Raw genomic sequence first — 12,926 nt, 5'->3', positions numbered from 1 at the left:
TTTTTCTTTGTCATTATAGGGTATTGTGTGTAGATTGATGAGGGGAAAAAAACTATTTAATCCATTTTAGAACACGGCTGTAACATAACAAAATGTGAAAAAATATTTAATATTTTCTGAATGCACTGTATACTATATATGAATACACTATATACATAAATGTATGTGGACAGCCCTTCAAATGAGTGGATTCGGCTATTTCAGCCACACCCGTTGCTGACAGGATTATAAAATCAAGCACGTAGCCATACAATCTCCCTAGCCAAGCATTGGCAGTAGAATGGCCTTACTGAAGAGCTCAGTGACTCAACGTGGCACAGTCATAGGATGCCACCTTTCCAACAAATCAGTTCTTCAAATATCTGCCCTGCTAGAGCTGCCCCGGTTAACTGTAAGTGCTGTTATTGTGAAGTTGAAATGCTTAGGAGTAACAACGGCTCAGCCGTGAAGTGGTAGACCACACAAGCTCACAGAACGGGCAGCCGTGTGCTGAAGCTCGCAACGAGTAAAAAATAGTCTGTCCTCGGTTTCAACACTCACTACCAAGTTCCAAACTGCCTTTGGATGCAACGTCAGTACAATAACTGTTTTTCGAAATGGGTTTCCATGACCGGGCAGCCGCATACAAGCCTAAGATCCCCATGTGCAATGCCAAGCATCAACTGGAGTAGAGTAAAGCTCACCGCCATTGGATTCTGGAGCAGTGGAAATGCGTTCTCTAGAGTGATGAATCACGCTTCACCATCTGACAGTCCAACGGACGAATCTGGGTTTGGCGGATGCCAGAAGAACGCTACCTGCCCGAATGCATAGCGCCAACTGTAAAGTTTGATGGAGCTGGAACAATGGTCCGGGGCTGTTTTTCATGGTTTAGCCTGGGCCCTTTTGTTACGGTGAAGGGAAATCTTAATGCTACAGCATACAATGACATTCTAGATGATTCTGTGCTTCCAACTTTGTGGAACATTTTGGGGGAAGGCCCTTTCCTGTTTCAGCATGACAATGCCCCCGTGCACAAAACGACGTCCATACAGAAATTGTTCGTCAAGATTGGTGAAAAAGAACATGACTGGCCTGCACAGAGCGCTGACCTCAACTCCATCAAACACGTTTGAGATTAATTGGAACGCCGACTGTGAGCCATGTCTAACCAACATCAGTGCCGGACCTTAGTAATGCACTTGTGGCTGAATGGAAGCAAGTCCCTGCAGCAATTTTCCAACATCTAGTGGAAAGCCTTCCCAGAATAGTGGAGACTGTTATAGCAGCAAAGGGGGGACCAACTCCACATTAATGCCCATGATTTTGTAATGAGATGTTCGAGGAGCAGTTATCCACATAGTTTTGGTCATGTAGTGTACATATATACATATATACACTGCTCAAAAAAATAAAGGGAACACTTAAACAACACAATGTAACTCCAAGTCAATCACACTTCTGTGAAATCAAACTGTCCACTTAGGAAGCAACACTGATTGACAATAAATTTCACATGCTGTTGTGCAAATGGAATAGACAACAGGTGGAAATTATAGGCAATTAGCAAGACACCCCCAATAAAGCAGTGGTTCTGCAGGTGGTGACCACAGACCACTTCTCAGTTCCTATGCTTCCTGGCTGATGTTTTGGTCACTTTTGAATGCTGGCGGTGCTTTCACTCTAGTGGTAGCATGAGACGGAGTCTACAACCCACACAAGTGGCTCAGGTAGTGCAGCTCATCCAGCATGGCACATCAATGCGAGCTGTGGCAAGAAGGTTTGCTGTGTCTGTCAGCGTAGTGTCCAGAGCATGGAGGCGCTACCAGGAGACAGGCCAGTACATCAGGAGATGTGGAGGAGGCCGTAGGAGGGCAACAACCCAGCAGCAGGACCGTTACCTCCGCCTTTGTGCAAGGAGGAGCAGGAGGAGCACTGCCAGAGCCCTGCAAAATGACCTCCAGCAGGCCACAAATGTGCATGTGTCTGCTCAAACGGTCAGAAACAGACTCCATGAGGGTGGTATGAGGGCCCGACGTCCACAGGTGGGGGTTGTGCTTACAGCCCAACACCGTGCAGGACGTTTGGCATTTGCCAGAGAACACCAAGATTGGCAAATTCGCCACTGCTCTTCACAGATGAAAGCAGGTTCACACTGAGCACATGTGACAGACGTGACAGAGTCTGGAGACACCGTGGAGAACGTTCTGCTGCCTGCAACATCCTCCAGCATGACCGGTTTGGCTGTGGGTCAGTCATGGTGTGGGGTGGCATTTCTTTGGGGGGCCGCACAGCCCTCCATGTGCTCGCCAGAGGTAGCCTGACTGCAATTAGGTACCAAGATGAGATCCTCAGACCCCTTGTGAGACCATATGCTGGTGCAGTTGGCCCTGGGTTCCTCCTAATGCAAGACAATGCTAGACCTCATGTGGCTGGAGTGTGTCAGCAGTTCCTGCAAGAAGAAGGCATTGATGCTATGGACTGGCCCGCCCGTTCCCCAGACCTGAATCCAATTGAGCACATCTGGGACATCGTGTCTCGCTCCATCCACCAACACCACGTTGCACCAAATCCAAATCAAATCAAATCAAATTTTATTTGTCACAAACACATGGTTAGCAGATGTTAATGCGAGTGTAGCGAAATGCTTGTGCTTCTAGTTCCGACAATGCAGTAATAACCAACAAGTAATCTAACTAACATTCAAAAACTACTGTCTTATACACAGTGTAAGGGGATAAAGAATATGTACATAAGGATATATGAATGAGTGATGGTACAGAGCAGCATAGGCAGGATACAGTAGATGGTATCGAGTACAGTATATACATGAGGTGAGTATGTAAACAAAGTGGCATAGTTAAAGTGGCTAGTGATACATGTATTACATAAGGATGCAGTCGATGATATAGAGTACAGTATATACGTATGCATATGAGATGAATAATGTAGGGTAAGTAACATTATATAAGGTAGCATTGTTTAAAGTGGCTAGTGATATATTTACATAATTTCCCATCAATTCCCATTATTAAAGTGGCTGGTGTCAGTGTCAGTGTTAGTGTGTTGGCAGCAGCCACCGGTGATGCGTTGTGCAGACCTCACTAGCCTCTGGAGAGCCTTACGGTCGTGGGCGGAGCAGTTGCCGTACCAGGCGGTGATACAGCCCGCCAGGATGCTCTCGATTGTGCATCTGTAGAAGTTTGTGAGTGCTTTTGGTGACAAACCGAATTTCTTCAGCCTCCTGAGGTTGAAGATGCGCTGCTGCGCTTTCTTCACGATGCTGTCTGTGTGAGTGGACCAATTCAGTTTGTCTGTGATGTGTATGCCGAGGAACTTAAAACTTGCTACCCTCTCCACTACTGTTCCATCGATGTGGATAGGGGGGTGTTGGGCAACAACCCACCACAGACTTTCCAGAAGTTGGCGGATGCTTTAGTCCAGGTCTGGGAGGAGATCTCGCAGGAGACCATCCGCCACCTCATCAGGAGCATGCCCAGGCGTTGTAAGGAGGTTATACAGGCACAGGGAGGCCATTCTGACTTGTTTTAAGGACATTACATCAAAGTTGGATCAGCCTGTAGTGTGGTGTTCCAATTTAATTTTGAGTGTGACTCCAAATCCAGACCTCCATGGGTTGATAAATTTGATTTCCATTGATAATTTGTGTGTGATTTTGTTGTCAGCACATTCAACTGTGTAAAGAAAAAAGTATTTAATAAGATTATTTCATTCATTCAGATCTAGGATGTGTTATTTTAGTGATCCCTTAATTGTTTTTGAGCAGTGTATATACAGTATCAGTCAAAAGGTTGGACACACCTACTCATTCAAGGGTTTTTCTTTATTTTTTCTATTTTCTACATTGTAGAATAATAGTGAAGACATGAAAACTACGAAATAACAACGGAATCATGTAGTAAACAAAAACGTATTTATATATTTTTTTGATTTTATATTTGAGATTCTTCAAAGTAGCCACCCTTTACCTTAATGACAGCTTTGCTCACTCTTGGAATTCTCTCAAACAGCTTCATGAGGTAGTCACCTGGAACGCATTTCAATTAACACGTGTGCCTTGTTAAAAGTTAATTTGTTAAAGCCAATCAGTTGTGCTGTGACAAGGTGGCCCTATTTGGTAAAATATCAAGTCCATATTATGGCAAAAACAGCTCAAATAAGCAAAGAGAAATGACAGTCCATTTTTACTTTAAGGTCAGTCAATACGGAACATTTCAAGAACTTTGAAAGTTTCTTCAAGTGCAGTCGCAAAAACCATCAAACGCTATGGATGAAACTGGCTCTCATGAAGACCGCCACAGGAAAGGAAGACACAGTTACCTCTGCTGCAGAGGATAAGTTCATTAGAGTTACCAGCCTCAGAAATTGCAGCCCAAATAAATGCTTCACATCTCAACATCAACTGTTCAGAGGAGACTTCGTGAATCAGGCCTTCATGATCAAATTGCTGCTAAGAAACCACTACTGAAGGACACCAATACGAAGAAGAGACTTGTTTGGGCCAAGAAACACAAAAGCAATGAACATTAGACTGTTTTAATGAGACGCAGATGATCTCCACCTGTGTGGTTCCCACTGTGAAGCATGGAGGAGGTGTGGAGGTGCTTTGCTGGTGATTGTGATTTATTTAGAATTCAAGGCACATTTAACCAGCATGGCTACCACAGCATTCTGCAGCGATGATCTATCCCATCTGGTTTGCACTCAGTGGTAATATCATTTGTTTTTAAACAGGACAATGACCCAACACACCTCCAGGCTGTGTAAGGGATATTTTACCAAGAAGGAGAGTTACAGTATGGCAAATTAAACACTGGGGTGATAGATGTGCAGAAGATTAGTGTGCAAGTAGAGGTACTGGGCAAAGGAGCAAAAAAAATAAAATAAATAACAATATGGTGATGAGGTAGTTGGATGGGCTTGTTACAGATTGGCTATGTAAAGGTGCAGTGATCTGTGAGCTGCTCTGACAGCTGGCTCTTAAAGCTAGTGGGGAGATATGAGTCTCCAGCTTCAGTGATTTTTGCAGTTCGTTACAGTCATTGGCAGCAGAGAACTGGAAGGAAAGGCGGCCGAAGGAGGAATTGGCTTTGGGGGTGACCAGTGAAATATACCCTGCGGGTGGGTGCTGCTATGGTGACCAGTGGGCTGAGATAAGGCGGGGCATTACCTTGCAACGACTTATAGATGACCTGGAGCCAGTGGGTTTGGCGACGGATATGAAGCGAGGGCCAGCCAACGAGAGCATACAGGTCGCAGTGGTGGGTAGTACCACTACCAATATGGGGATTTGGTGACAAAACGGATGGCACTGTGATAGACTACACCCAATTTGCTGAGTAGAGTGTTGGAGGCTATTTTGTAAATGACATCGCCAAGGATCAGTAGGACAGTCAGTTTTACGAGGGTATGTTTGGTAGCATGATGGAAGGATGCTTTGTTGTGAAATAGGAAGCCGATTCTAGATTTAATTTTGGATTGGAGATGCTTAATGTGAGTTTGGAAGGAGAGTTTACAGTCTAGCCAGATATCTAGGTATTTGTAGTTGTCCACATATTCTTAGTCAGAACCGTCCAGAGTAGAGATGCTGGATGGGTGGGTAGGTGTGGGCAGCGATCGGCTGAAGCGCATGCATTTAGTTTTGCTTGCATTTAAGAGCAATTGGAGGCCACGGAAGGAGAGTTGTATGGCATTGAAGCTCGTCTGGAGGTTAGTTAACACAGTGTCCAAAGAAGGGCCAGAAGTATACAAAATGGTGTCGTCTGCGTAGAGGTGGATCAGAGAATCACCAGCTGCAAGAGCGACATCATTGATGTACACAGAAAGAAGAGTCGTCCCGAGAATTGAACCCTGTGGCACCCCCATAGAGACTGCTAGAGGTCCGGACAACAGGGCCTCCGATTTGACACACTGAATATCTGAGACGTAGTTGGTGAACCAGGCGAGGCAGTCATTTGAGAAACCAAGGCTGTTGAGTCTGCAGATAAGAATGTGGTGATTGACAGAGTCGAAAGCCTTGGCCAGGTCGATGAAAACAGCTGCACAGTATTGTCTCTTATCGATGGCAGTTATGATATCATTTAGGACCTTGAGCATGGCTGAGGTGCACCCATGACCAGCTCGGAAACCAGATTGCATAGCGGAGAAGGTAGGGTGGGATTCAAAATGGTCGGTGATCTGTTTGTTAACTTGGCTTTTGAAGACCTTAGAAAGGCAGGGTAGGATAGTTATTGGTCTGTAGCAGTTTGGGTCTAGAGTTTCACCCCCTTTAAAGAGGGGGATGACCTCGGCAGCTTTCCAATCTTTGGGGATCTCAAATGATACGAAAGAGAGGTTGAACAAGCTAGTAATAGAGGTTGCAACAATTTTGGCTGATAATTTTAGGAAGAGAGTGTCCAGATTGTCTAGCCCTGCTGATTTGTAGGGGTCCAGATTTTTCAGCTCTTTCAGAACATCAGCTATCTGGATTTGGGTGAAGGAGAAATGGGGGAGGCTTGGGCAAGTTGCAGTGAGGGGCGCAGGGCTATTGACCGGGGTAGGGGTAGCCAGGTGGAAAGCATGGCCAGCAAAATCCTTATCAAAATTCTCAATTATCGCAGATTTATCAGTGGTGACAGTGTTTCCTAGCCTCAGTGCAGTGGGCAGCTGGAAGGAGTTGCTCTTTTTCTCCATGGACTTTACAGTGTCCTAGAACTTTTGGGAGTTAGTGCTACAGGATGCAGATTTCTGTTTGAAAAAGCTGGCGTTTGCTTTCCTAACTGCCTGTGTATATTGGTTCCTAACTTCCCTGAAAAGTTGCATATCGCGGGGGCTATTCAATGCTAATGCAGTACGCCACAGGATGTTTTTGTGCTGGTCAAGGGCAGTCAGGTTAAGAGAATGCCAAGGGTGTCCAACGCTGTCATCAAGGCAAAGAGTGGCTTCTTTGAAGAATCTCAATTATAACACATATTTTGATTTACACTTTTTTGGTTACTACATGATTCCATATGTGTTATTTCATAGTTTTGATGTTTTTACTATTATTCTGCAATGTAGAAAACAGTCAATATTAAGAAAAACCCTTGAATGAGTAGGTGTCTCCAAACTTTTGACTTGTACTGTATATACACTAACGTTCAAAAAATGTGGGGTCACTTAGAAATGTCCTTGTTTTAGATATATATATATATTTAAAGTAAATTAAAATAACATCAAATTGATCAGAAATACAGTGTAGACATTGTTAATGTTGTAAATGATTTTTGTTGCTAGAAACGGCTGATTTTTATGGAATATCTACATAGGCATATAGAAGCCCATTATCAGCAACCATCACTCCTGTGTTCCAACGGCACATTGTGTTAGCTAATCCAAGTTTATCATTTTAAAAGGCTAATTGATCATTAGCTAACACAACGTGCTTTGGAACACAGGAGTGATGGTTGCAGACAATGGGTCTCTGTACGCCTATGTAGATATTCCATTAAAAAATCTGCTGTTTCCAGTTGCAATAGTAATTTATAACATTAACAATGTCTACACTGTATTTCTGATCAAGTTGATGTTATTTTAATGGACAAAAAAATAGCTTTTCCTTCAAAAACAAGAACATTTCTAATGACCCCAAACTTTTGAACGGTAGTGTATATTTACAGTACATGTGTGGATTGTTCTCCATCTACCCCTAATTCAGAATACAGCATTTTCCTAGTCATGGCATGCTTTGTTCAATAGCTATTGACGAGAATATATATCCACTGAATATCCAATATTAAATTAATTTTACCTCGCCCTTTCGATGTCTCTAGGTCCAGGGTCTCCAGCTGTGTCTCTCTCTCACGCTTTGTGTCTTCACCCAGCCTGGTTTCATAGATTAATTCAAGTTTATCTGGGACACCCAAATTAGTGTGATATGTTAAGTTGGTATGGTTACATAAGACAGCTGGTTACTTAAGACAAAAATGAAAGTAGGGTGGTTGGTCAGGGTGGATGGGTGAGCGTCTAACATGGGTGTCTAGCGACCCGATGGTTGCGAGTTTAAATCTCATCAGGAACAATTTTAGCATTTTTGCTAATTAGCAACTTTTCAACTACATACTACTTTGAGCTACTTTGCAACTACTTAGCATGTTAGCTAACCCTTTCCCTAAGATTAACCCTAACCATATCCTTAACCCTAACTCCTAAACTTAAGCTTAACCTTAACTCTAACCCCTACCCTACTTAACGTTAGCCAGCCAGCTAATGTTAGTCACCTAGCTAGAATTCATAACATATCATATGTTCTGCAAATTCATATTGTACGTTTTTAAAATTTGTAACATAGAATATTAATTGTAATTCGTAACAGATCATACGAAACGGCTGATGGACACAAATGAATACATACCATACAAAATGTAACATTTCATGGAGTATCTCAGATTTACGAAATAACACGAAATTCTCTGTGACTAAGTTGCAGAACCCCATCCCCCGCACTGCCCTACTAGTCTGGACCGAAGGGCTAGATGGGATGACTGAGAACAGCCTTCAAATGCATCTGTCAAGCTGGCGAGCAACACATTGTGCTAAATGTTCTCTCTCCTTTAACGACACTTACACACCATAACCATCAATACTGAACAAAAATATAAACGCAACATGTAAATTGTTGGTCCCATGTTTCATGAGCTGAAATAAAAAATCCCAGAAAATGTTCATAAGCACAAAAAGCGTATTTCTCTCAAATTCTGTGCACAAATTTGTTTACATACCTGTGAGCATTTCTCCTTTGCCAAGATAATTCATCCACCTGACAGGTGTGGCATATCAAGAAGCTGGTTAAACAGCATGATTATTGCACAGGTGCAGCCTGTGTGGGGACAATAAAAGGCCACTCTAAAATGTGCCGTTTTGTCACAACACAGATGTCTCAAGTTAAGAGGGAGCGTGCAATTAGCGTGCCAGACAATTTTATATGAATTTCTCTACCATAAGCCGCCTCCAAAGTTGTTTTAGAGAATTTGGCAGTACGTCCAACCGGCCTCACAACTGCAGACCACATGTATGGCGTCCACATGTATGGCGTCTTGTGGGTGAGCGGTTTGCTGATGTCAACGTTGTGAACAGGGTGCGCCATGGAGGTGGTGGGGTTATGGTATGGGCAGGCATAACCTACGGACAACGAACACAATTGCATTTTATCGATAGCAATTTGAATGCACAAAAATACCATCACAAGATCCTGAAGCCCATTGTGAGGCCCGTTTCTTTTGAAGGTATCTGTGACCAACAGATGCATATCTGTATTCCCAATCATGTGAAATCCATAGATTAGGGACTAATGAATTTATTTCAATTGACTGATTTCCTCATATGAACTGTAACTCAGTAAAATCTTTGAATTTGTTGCTAAATTGTTGCTATTTCTATTTCATCCATACAGGCCAACTTGAAGGCAGAATATATTACAAATACAAATAGGGTACCGATGTCTTAAAATCATTCTTTGTAGGATGTCTCAAAGTTTTGATTGAAATATGAGATGCATTCCACATTGTGTTCAGGACCAACTGACACAAGGTGGCAGCACTGCCACTGATGAGGGAGAGGGGCTTTGAGCTCAAGTAAATGAACTAGTAGACTACTACCCCAATGACCGTATTAATTAACAGGCTTTTCAACTTACTTTATAGCATCATTAGGGCCTATTGATTGTAGGCTAGGCTACCTCTGTTTTGAGGTTCATCAAGTTATGAACAAGTTCGTTTTATTACACATTCAAACAATAGCCTATATAGGAAGCTAATCATTCCAATATTTCATGTGTTACAACATGTTATTAACATGATGTTAAACATTCTATGTCTATTTTTAAACTATAAGGCAATTGCTACCTTTCTCTACAAACCAATGTAGGCCTAGTGCACAATGCCATGACTTTGAGAGGGCACTGATAGACAATTTCAATACCATGTTATTAATTCTGTGTGGAAAGGAAACCTATTTTGTAGCCCATATGTGACACACACATACAGCATCAATTGTTCTTAATTAGCCTACTACATTGTAATTAGACTTGTGCCACTTTCAGCACTTGGTCTATTTTAGGCGTGGCTTTACAGTGCAGAATAAATGGAAACGTGAATTATGCAAATCTTAATCACGATAAGGCATTAAATGAATTTTAATTGTGTAAAAGTAATTCAATCCGACAGAAAATCCCTACAGACTTTTTAAAAAGCATGGTAAATGGTTTTCCTACAATTTCCTCCATTTGAAAAAAGAGCATGTATTGTCAATTTGGCTGTAGGTTATCATCATTATATGGAATAGGCCTAGCCAGGGTGCCAGTCTGTCAAAGGGAGTTTTCAAGAGAGCAGTGACAGACTTGGCACCCAGGCTGGAATAGGCTTAGTTGTATTGCCCAGAAAAATAGAATTACAATGCCATGTCAGCCATACTGAGTTTCCCATGAAGGTGCAGTCAAATTGCTTTGGTCTGATGGGCTTTTCCCTTTTTACTAATTATATTTCTATGGTAGTGCCTTCAGTCCTCGATCTCCTGGTCCCTCCACATAGCTTATGTAGAGCTCTCCTCCTGGTCTTGGCAGATGCGTGTGATGACGATGCAGTGGTAATTCCAAAGGAGAAGCAGTATCATGGCTGTTAGGGCGAGGATCACTAAGTCTCCCATCAGTCTCTGTCTTAGTCATCTCCAACCTACACAAACCCAAGCCTTGCCTATGAGATCTGCAGAGTTGCACAGGGCAGAAACAACCTCACTGTTGATTGAGAAAATAGATTTTTGGGAAATGTTCACAGATGTTTGTATTACCAGATAGCCTAATCGTGAATGGAACTAAAGGAGCATCCACATGTGCTTATCTTAATTATTCTTGGTTCCTGTTCTTGAGCACCCACAGGTGAGCATGGTCCTTGGATATGCTTTTGTTCCGACCCTGTAGCCTAGTAAAATGCTAAATTAATCAAGGGCTACATCTACTTTAATTCAAATCAAATCAAAGTTTATTTGTCACGTGTGCTGAATACAACAGGTGTAGTAGACCTTACAGTGAAATGCTTACTACAGGCTCTAACCAATAGTGCAAAAAAGGTATTAGGTGAACAATAGGTAAGTAGAGAAATTAAACAACAGTAAAAAGACAGGCTATATAGAGTAGCGAGGCTATAAAAAGAATTGAGGTATTGAGGTAGTATGTACATGTAGATATGGTTATAGTGGCTATGCATATATGATGAAAAGAGAGTAGTAGTGGCGTAAAAGAGGTGTTGGCGGGTGGTGGGTGGGACACAATGCATTATAGCCAAAAAAAAAACAATGCAGATAGCCCGGTCAGCCACTGTGCGGGAGCACTGGTTGGTCGGCTCAATTGAGGTAGTATGTACATGAATGTATAGTTAAAGTGACTATGCATATATGACATACAGAGAGTAGCAGCAGCATAAAAGGAGGGGTTGGGGTGGGGGGGCACACAGTGCAAATTCTCCAGGTAGCCATTTGATTACCTGTTCAGGAGTCTTATGGCTTGGGGGTTAAAGAAAGAGAAGCCTTTTTTGTCCTGGACTTGGCACTCCGGTACCGCTTGCCATGCGGTAGTAGAGAGAACAGTCTATGACTGGGGTGGCTGGGGTCTTTGACAAATTTTGGGCCTTCCTCTGACACCGCCTGGTGGAGAGGTCCTGGATGGCAGGCAGATGGCCCCAGTGATGTACTGGGCCGTGCGCACTACCTTCTGTAGTGCCTTGCGGTCAGAGGCCGAGCAGTTGCCGTACCAGGCAGTGATGCAACCAGTCAGGATGCTCTCGATGTTGCAGCTGTAGACCCATGCCAAATCTTTTTAGTTTCCTGAGGGGGAATAGGCTTTGTCGTGCCCTCTTCACGACTGTCTTGGTGTGTTTGGACCATTCTAGTTTGTTGTTGATGTGGACACCAAGGAACTTGAAGCTCTCAACCTGCTCCACTACAGCTCCTTAGTCTTGGTTATGTTGAGGGATAGGTTGTTATTCTAGCACCACCCGGCCAGGTCTCTGACTTCCTCCCTATAGGCTATCTCGTCGTTGTCGGTGATCAGGACTACCACTATTGTGTTGTCTGCAAACGTCGTGGGTGAACAGTGAGTACAGGAGGGTACTGAGCACGCACCCCTGGGGAGCTCCAGTGTTGAGCATCAGCGTGGCAGATGTGTTGCTGCCTACCCTCACCACCTGGGGGTGGCCTGTCAGGAAGTCCAGGATCCAGTTGCAGAGGGAGGTGTTTAGTCCCAGGATCCTTAGCTTAGTGATAAGCTTTGAGGGTACTATGGTGTTGAACGCTGAGCTGTAGTCAATGAATAGCATTCTCACGTAAGTGTTCCTTTTGGCCAGGTGGGAAAAGGCAGTGTGGAGTGCAATAGAGAATGCATCATCTGTGGATCTGTTCGGGTGGTATGCAAATTGGAGTGGGTCTAGGGTTTCTGGGATAATGGTGTTGATGTGAGCCATGACCAACCTTTCAAAGCACTTCATGGCTACAGACGTGAGTGCTACGGGTCTGTAGTCATTTAGGCAGGTTGCCTTTGCGTTCTTGTGCACAGGGACTATGATAGTCTGCTTGAAACATGTTGGTATTACAGACTTAAACAGGGACATGTTGAAAATGTCAATGAAGACACCTGCCAGTTGGTTAGCACATGCCCGGAGCACACGTCCTGGTAATCCGTCTGGCCTGGCAGCCTTGTGTATGTTGACCTGTTTAAAGGTCTTAATCACATCGGCCTGGAACAGCTGATGCTCTCATGCATGCCTCAGTGTTGCTTGCCTTGAAGCGAGCATAGCAGTGATTTAGCTCGTTTGGTAGGCTCGTGTCACTGGGCAGCTCGCGGCTGTGCTTCCCTTTGCAGTCTGTAATAGTTTGCAAAACCTGCCACATACGACGAGTGTCGGAGCCGGTGTAGTATGATT

The sequence above is a fragment of the Oncorhynchus mykiss genome, chromosome 6, assembly GCF_013265735.2.
Source record: "Oncorhynchus mykiss isolate Arlee chromosome 6, USDA_OmykA_1.1, whole genome shotgun sequence".
Taxonomy (NCBI): Eukaryota; Metazoa; Chordata; class Actinopteri; order Salmoniformes; family Salmonidae; genus Oncorhynchus; species Oncorhynchus mykiss.
This window is presented reverse-complemented; position numbering follows the sequence as displayed.